Source organism: Lithobates pipiens, unplaced genomic scaffold, assembly GCF_037356315.1.
Source record: "Lithobates pipiens isolate NorthernLeopardFrog02 unplaced genomic scaffold, aLitPip1_a1.2 Scaffold_16, whole genome shotgun sequence".
Classification (NCBI taxonomy): Eukaryota; Metazoa; Chordata; class Amphibia; order Anura; family Ranidae; genus Lithobates; species Lithobates pipiens.
In genome coordinates, this window is record NW_027507748.1 from 578,103,103 (window position 1) to 578,111,557 (window position 8,455).

An 8,455-nucleotide genomic window follows, 5' to 3' on the forward strand; every position below is an offset into this window, starting at 1 on the left:
GATGTGCTAGGTACACTTCTGCTCAAAGACCGATCCCAGAACAAAATCCACTGGGACTTAAGGTGAAGATGCCAAAAGTGCACTCCCCTCCCCTGAGCAAAGAGCTATGGGAAAATGGGTCTGTGTGCACCTTACCTTTATGAGGTTTGGGGCATCTCCCAAGCATCAGGACTTGTCTATTGTGACCTACAATGAAACGCGTAGGGGAGCTCCTACAATGTCAGATCTATGTGGAAGCATTGGTTATATGGAGCAGTTGATCTGAAATTTTAAGGGGTCCACTCTTCTTTTTTTTTTTTTTTTTTTTTTTATGTGCTTTGTACTGTGGTGCACCAGACAACTACACTGCCCCAAGTGTGTGTATTTACTTATTCACTGACACTTTGGTGGAAAACCCATTACTTTGTTTTATATATTTTGAGCAATAGAAAAATATATATGGGAAATGTATTTAACCGATAATGGAGGATGCATTATCATTGGGGTGGGACTGCGTGGCACTATTGAAGTATAAATGTATCTAATGTGTGTGAACACAATGTTGTAAGCTACGGTGCATGGAGTATTTGGACAGTTTTACAACAGGTCAAACCACCTAAGAACTGCCATCCACACTTTGCTACAGAAGTATATGGGAATATACTCACCTTTGTTTAGTGTGCTTCAGACTCAGGAAAATGTCCACCTATACAAGCCCTAAAGATGGAATTGGTTGATATAAATATAAGCGGAAAACAAGCTTTCTGGGTTGAGGACCTGAATATTGCTAACATTTCAGATATCCCTTGGAATCATGGAGCTTTTAGAAAATTGTAATCTGGCTGCAGTTAAAATAAGTGATATTAACCTCTACAAAATGGGTTTATGTAGCAGTGTTTTCTTAAACCCTAAACTGGGCACATTCAGTGCATAACATATGGGTGTGTATGGACTATACCATTTGTGAGCATATTTGTTTTTTTGTATGATTGTCTATTGCTATCTCTATTTTTTTTTTATTTTTTTTTGCTTTTATTTAAGAATCGGAAACTAAGAGGTCTACCTTTGTCTTGCATGAGTATGGAAACTACTGTCCTTACAGTTCTGAAACCACTTTCGACAACTGTGCATCCAGGTTGGCATCAATCCTTTTTTGTACATATGCATGGTCTGCTCTCACTTTTCATAGATTAGGTTTATTTGCTTTCTGGTAAGGTGAAGCTTTTATCTTTAGGCCTCGTTCACACATGCATACTTGGTGCATCTGGAAAGTATTCACACTGACTTTTTCCACATTTTGTTACAGCCTTATTCCAAAATTTCATCATTAAATTCATTATTTTAATCAAAATGACAATGTAAAAGAAGTTTGACAACTTTGTAAATGTATTAAAAATGAAAAAAATGTACATAAGTAGTCATGGCCTTTGTTCAATAATTTGTTGAAACACCTTTGGCACCAATTACAACCTCAAGTCCTAAGTATGATGCTACATGCTGGGCACACCTATTTTTGGGCAGTTTCTTCCATTCTTCGATGTAGGACCTCTCGAGCTCCATCAGGTTGGATGGGGAGCACTGGTGCACAGCCATTTTGGGATCTCTCCAGAGATGTTCAATCCACTCCTCCTCTTGGCTGTGTGCTTGGGTTCATTGTCCTGTTGGCAGAGGAATCTTCGCCTCATCTGAGATAGAGTGCTCTGGAGCAGGTTTTCATCAGATGTCTCTGTACATTGCTGCATTCATCTTTCCCCTTGATCCAGACTAGGGCTGTAACTATTATTTTCATAATCGATTAGTTGGCCGATTGTTTCGATTAATCGGTTAATGAACTTAAAAAAAAAAAAGTGGGTCAAATTGACATTCATTTTCAACCACAGTGACGGGAAAGTTTGGAAATAGAAAACTTCTCGGTCAAAGGAAATTTCAGACAGTGTATGTGGTTTTTGTTCAGAAATAAAGTGAAAATTTCAAACAAAATTCTTTCATTCAGCGAATGTTTTCGTCTGAATATTCTCACCAGAAAATTGATCCGTGAAGCCAGCATAAGGCTCGGTACACACCTATGCAGTTTTTGCTTTTGATCTTTCTGCAGAGCTTTTTGCTGTACGTTTTTAAATTTTTGCGCATGTGGTTTTACGGCAATTTACAGTTTTTTGTTTTTTTTTGCATTTTTTTGGGGGGGCAGATTAAAAAAACAAATTGCTGCAGAAATGCATTATTCTTTTCTGCAGTTTCTCCATTGAAGTATATTGAACCAAAAAAGCTTCATTTTGCGTTAAAAGCCCCTGACAATTTCCAAATATGCAGCGGCTGAAAAAAGCACAGCTATCAACGTGTCCCATAGGAAACCATGTGAATGAACTGTAGTGTTTCTGCAAAAAGCACCAATAAAACATATAGATGTGAACCAGGCCTAAGACGTTTAGTAACATAATGGGGTTAAAAAAACTAAAATTAGCCCTCTATAGTACAAAAAAGCAGATAATTACTACTGAAAGGGGTTCATTTTTTTTACTGTAGAACAGTGAAAGTAATATTTACAGTAGTGATTAATTTTTTGTACTATAAAGGGCTTTTTTTTTTTTTTTTTTTTTTTTTTTTAACCCCATTATGTTCCTGGCCGATTAATCGATTATGAAAATGGTAATCGATTAGTTTCATAATTGATTAGTTGTTTCAGCCCTAATCCAGACTAGTCTCCTAGTTCCTGCTGCTGAAAAACCTTCCCACAGCATGATGCCACCACCATGCTTCACTGTAGGGATGGTATTAGCCAGGTAATGAGCAGTGTCTGGTTTGCGCCAGACATGACACTTGCCATTCAGGCCAAAGAGTTCAACCTTTGTTTCATCAGACCAGAGAATTATGGTCAGTCCTTCAGGTGCCGTTTGGCAAACTCCAGGCAGACTGTCGTTTTTGCCTTTTTACTGAGTGGTTTCCATCTGGCCACTCAATAATACAGGCCTGATTTGTGGAGTGCTGCAGAGATGATTGTTCTGGACTATTCTCCTCCCTCCACAAAGATGTTGGAGCTCTGTCAGTTACCATAGGGTTCTTGGTCACCTCCCTGACTAAGGCCCTTCTCCCCTGATCACTGTTTGGCCAGGGGTCCCGCTCTAGGAAGAGTCCTGTTGGTTCCAAACTTCCATTTATAGATGGAGGCCACTGTGCTCTTTGGGGCCTTTAATGTTGCAGACGTTTTTTGTACCCTTACCCAGATCGGAACCTGGATACAATTCTGTCTCAGATCTACAGACCATTCCTTTGGACTTAATGGCTTGGTTTGTGCTCTGACATGCACTGATAACTGTGGGACCTTGTATAGACCGGTATCTTTCCAAATTATGTCCAACTGAATTTACCACAGGTGGACTCCAATCTAGTGTTGGAAACCTCAACAATGATCAGTGGAAACAGGATGCACCTAAGCTCAAAAGTATCATGGCAAAGACTGAATACTTGTGTTCATGCGGTTTTCCATTTTATTTTTGATAATGTTTGCAAAGATTTCAAACAAACTTCTTTCATGTTATGGGGTATTTTTTTATTTTTTTTCTGAAAACAATAAATTTAATACATTATGTAATAAGGCTGTAACGATGTGGGAAAATTAAACGATGTGAATACTTTCTGGAAGCTAAAGGGGGGGAGGGGGGGGAGGGAGAGAGTTGTGGGAAGTTGGGACTTTATATGAAACACAACACTTGGGTAGATTGAATCGCTCAATGATAGTAATTAAAATATTAATGACACCATTAAGCATAGTGCAATAGATGGCATAATTGGTCGAAAAATAGATGATCCAGAATTAAGATAAACATGATTTTAATACATCACATAATGGTAAACATTATTGTACTTGCTAATTCGTCAGTGTACTCAAATGTGTAAAAACAATAGGTAATGTAAATTGAGTTTCAAACAAATCGAACCCATAGTATTCACATGATTGCTGTGGCATAGCATCAAATATAAAGCTTGAAGTGTTTTGTGGGTTGTCTCCACTCATCAAAAGCAGCTATACATAAGGGGTACCTATAATGGGTTGTAAATTTAAATTGATCAATGGTAACTTATTAAAAAATGGGGAGAGGGAACAAAACTATGGTCCTAGCACTCTTACCCATGGGTATAATTTACAAGGTTGTAGTTCATAATGAGGCGCTGGGGCGATAGCAATGCAACAACGGGAGGGCTGTAAAAGTGCTTCTTGGAAAAGGGGATCCCTAATCGGTGACTCAGGTGACTGGTGAGGGCCCGTATGGGCTACTGTAACAAATATTGGCATGAGATTTGTGACCACGGGGAAATTACTACTAACCAAGGTCTTGCACAAAGTCTGACCATCTCATCTTTCCTTTTTGTTACTGTCTGAATACACTGCTACCACATCAATACTGGGCACTTTCACCTCTTTCCTGGCCAGAACATTTTTCAGCACTGTCACATTTTGAATGACAATTATGGGTAATGCACACTATACCCAAATTACATTTTTATAATTTCTTTTGAGACTTGTCTATCTTTTGGTACTTAATCACTGGGATTTTTTACTAAGTGAGAAGACAATTTTTGGGGTAATTTTTCATTTATTTTTTTTCATTATTATTTTGTTAAAATGTTTCAAACAATTTTTCAGTTATTGTAAACTATGAACTTGTTGTGCCCTGTCAGATCTGCACTCCTTTCCTCACAAGCGGTCTGGTTTTCATTGTGATCAGCTGTTTCGTAAGCACACAGGGGTCAGAGCAAACTTGTAGCACGCACATGGGAGGAGGTGCTCCCAGAACTGGAGGGCCGTGCTGTAGCTATCTTTCTGGAATAGTGTAGGTGGAAAGGTGGTTAAGTGTACACCTGTGCCAGTGATGCACAAATGTTTGTGCATTCCCATGCAGACAGTCCCATTCATGTTTGGACAAAGCCACAACTCCCAGTTTGAAAGCAGTGTTGGTGCAGGTGCATGTCTTTGAAAGCACAAGGGGACCCGCACCTACATGGTTGTTAAATTGGGAGCGGAGGCTGTGTATGCAGCCACTGCTTCCCAATTAACCTGAATGAGACTGCCTACATGGGGATGTGCAGAACATCTGGGCATCCCTGTGCTGGCAGACAGCACTCACATTGGCATACACTTAAGTATATCAATGTGAACAAGTCTTTAAGGTAGAGAATCTCATCCTCTGCCTACTTTTTTTTTTTTTTTTTTTTTTTTTTTGTGGGGCACTGCTTCCAGAGTTCAGTTCCTAACGTTATGAACCTTTTTTTTTAAATTTACAGCAACATTAGATTGAAATGACACATCTAATTACAAAATGGTTTATGTAGCAATTTTATATGGTGTAGAAGTGTGGTTGTAAACCCTTACAAACCACTTTGACCTACAGGTAAGCCTAGATTAAGGCTTACCTGTAGGTCCAAGCAATATCTCCTAAACCTATATGGTTTAGGAGATATTTGCCCGAAAAAGGGCACCGCTGTCTACGGCGCATTCGCCGTAGACAGCGGCGCGCAGGCGCACTGAGCGCGGCAGTTCCAAGAATGGAGCTGCCGCATTTGTCGAATCCCGTGCGCATGCGCGGGAGTGACGTCATCGCGGCTTCGCCGAATGACAGCGGCGGGAGCTGCGAGACGCCACCAACAAGATGGATGCGGCGGACTACAGGGGACAGCGGCGACTTCGCTGGCTCCTTTGTCAGGTAAGTGACACATAATGGGCTACTATGCGATGCATAGTAGTCCATTATGCTTTACCTTTGCAGGGAAAAAAAAGAGGAAGTAAACTCATCAGGGTTTACTTCCTCTTTAAGAACATGAAGCTCAGCCCATGCTATATCAATATCCAAGTCCTTCCCATCCCTTCCTCTCTATCACTCTTTCAAGATGCACTGTATTCATCTGTTTGCTCCCATCCCTGTCAATGTTAACAGCCCAGCTACAGCTCAACTTCTCAACTTAACCTCATCTTTTAACCTAACCCAATGGGCACACACTTCCTCTCGTGCCAGTGGTAATACCCTTGACCTTGTATTCTCCCATCTCTGCATTCCTGGCAACCTCACCAACACCCCCTTTCCTCTTTGATCACAACCTCATCAGTTTCACATTCTTTGCCTCCAGCCACCCATCCTTCCAAGCAGAAAACTATTGTAGGACCCTTCTCTGTTTTGCTACTGACAACCTATGACCCCTCTCTCCCCTGTCCTGACCTGGCCGCCTCTGTCTACAACAGCTCACTCATCACTGGATGCACTTGCTCCTCTATCTACACATTGCAACCCTGGCAAACTGACAACACTAGAAATCTCAAGAGACTTTGCCATGCTCTTGAATGACTGTCAATATGTAAGCCTTGTGAGCCGCTATATTAATCTAGTGAAGCTGCCAGCACTAAACACACTTCCTAAACATGAGCTGAACAAATGAAAATAAAGTGCAATATGCAAATTTTACACCTTCTGTCCTTAAATAAATTGATGTTGGTAATATAGTGCAATGTGCAGATTATATCCTTGGTGTTTTCTCGAATCTCCTTTCAGGACAACCCCAGGGAGTGTAGCTCCACCTTCTCAGGAAACACATGCCCACTTTAAAAACTCCCCCTCTTCCACCATGGCTTCAGTTATTGTGTTTCCTCGATGGTGGAAGCATGTGCCTGGAACCAGGGAAGCTGCACTCTCTGGGGAAGAGTAGGCTTACCGGTGGTGGTGTTTGTGTTTTTAGTTGACCTGCCAGCAGTCCTTCCAGGGGCGAGGGGTGGTCTGGTGCTCCCGGTCCCACCATCTCGGGAGTGAGGACCATAACAGCGGCATATCCCAGTTTTCGGATCCAGGTCCCGGCCGGCAAGTGCATTGTTTCCAGTGACGCAGGGCCCTCTGAGGGGGCGTGGTGCCATGGTTCCAAGCGCCTGGAACGCAGGGACTAGGGGGCGGGGTCAGGTGACCAGCACCGGTCCAGCCCAGGTAGGTGGGGTGCAGTGGCGACTTCTCTTCTACCTTATGGGTTACTGTATGGGTCTTTTTTTGTTCCTCCCTGTCGGGGTGCCTGTCGCTGCAGGGTCAGAGGTGATGTCACTTGGACCATGCAACATGGTTTAGGGGTCTCGCTTATTGCCTGTTGGTGGTAGGTCTCTGCACTGGCTCTGTGGTGGTCTGTTAGCAGTTAGTCACTAAGTGAGTTCAGACTGTATGTAGTTTCAGGAAAAATCACTAGGAAAGCCTAAACCAAGCCAGAGGAAATGCCCTTCTTGCAAGAACCCCCTTAGAGATTCGTGGCAGAAGGCGATGTGCAGAGTTTATATTAAGGAATTAGTGGTGAAGGAGGAGACATCCCAGCAGTATAAGAATCTTTTCCTCGGGCCAAAGAGCTGACAAACTGAGTTTGGTCAGGTCCATCCTGATACAAAACCCATCAGGGCAGGCTGAACCTCAGAACCTACCGCCTAGTCCTAAGACATCGTCTAGACCAGTAGAAACTGAGGACTCAGGCGATGAAGGGAGGAGTACTCTTGTCTCCCTCAGGGATTCTGAAGAGGAAGAGGATAACGGGGCCTCTCGGTACAATCTATCACTAGAGGCGGTAGATCACATTTTAAGGGCAATCTATACTACTCTGGAAATTCAGGAGGAAAAGGTACAATTGTCAATCCACGATGAGGTGTACCAGGGGATGGACGAAACAAAACGCAGAGTTTTGCAGTCCATAGGGTCCTTTCGGATTCAGTTAGAGTGGAAGGAGAAAAAAGGGACTCTTTCTGGGTCCAAGTTCCTCAGGAGGAGGTTCCCCTTTGAGGACAAGGTTCAGAGGTATGGAACAAGAAGCCTCGAGTTGATGCAGCATTTTCTCAGGTCTCTAGGCACGCGGACTTAGCCTTTGAGGATATGGGAATCTTAAAGGACCCGATGGACAAAAAAGCTGACTCCATCCTCAAAGCTTGGGATGCAGCATCAGTTAGTCTTAAGCCGGCTATGGCCACCACCATGGCGGCCAGGAACCTGGAATGCTGGGTGGAAAAACTAAACCATGTAGAAGCGGGTACGTCACACAAAGATCTATTAGAATCTTTTCCCCTAATCTTGAATGCAGTCAGGTATATGGTGGACTCTTCAGCTGAGTCTGTCAAGTTAGCTTCAAGGTCTTCGGCACTAGTAAATTCATCCAGGAGGGCAATCTGTCTGAAAACATGGTCAGGGGACACAGTGTCTAAGGTCAAGCTATGTAGCTTTCCCTTTTCAGGAGATCTTCTCTTTGGGCCTAACTTGGAGTCTGTTCTAGACAGGACAGCTGACAAGAAAAAACAAAACGTCAAAAATTTTCATGCTCTTCAACAGTCCCATAAGAGTAAAGACCAGGACCGTAAGAGCCAGTGGGGCTCCCAGAGGGGTAGAGGTAGGGGCGAAATTCTCTTTAGATCTCCCCCAGATCAGGCCTCAAAGTGACAATCTCACTCCAGTGGAGGGGAGATTGTCAGCTTTTC

At 42.7% G+C, this 8,455-nt stretch overlaps 1 pseudogene across 1 annotated transcript in view; it reads left to right on the top strand.

The window, feature by feature from the left end:
• LOC143983737 (uncharacterized) overlaps nucleotides 1–8,455 on the top strand; it is an 84,060-nt pseudogene that overhangs the window by 64,649 nt on the left and 10,956 nt on the right. Inside the window, exon 5 of the transcript XR_013274636.1 lies at nucleotides 1,021–1,114. The product of XR_013274636.1 is annotated as an uncharacterized LOC143983737 (transcript). The remainder of the gene's footprint in view (nucleotides 1–1,020; nucleotides 1,115–8,455) is intronic.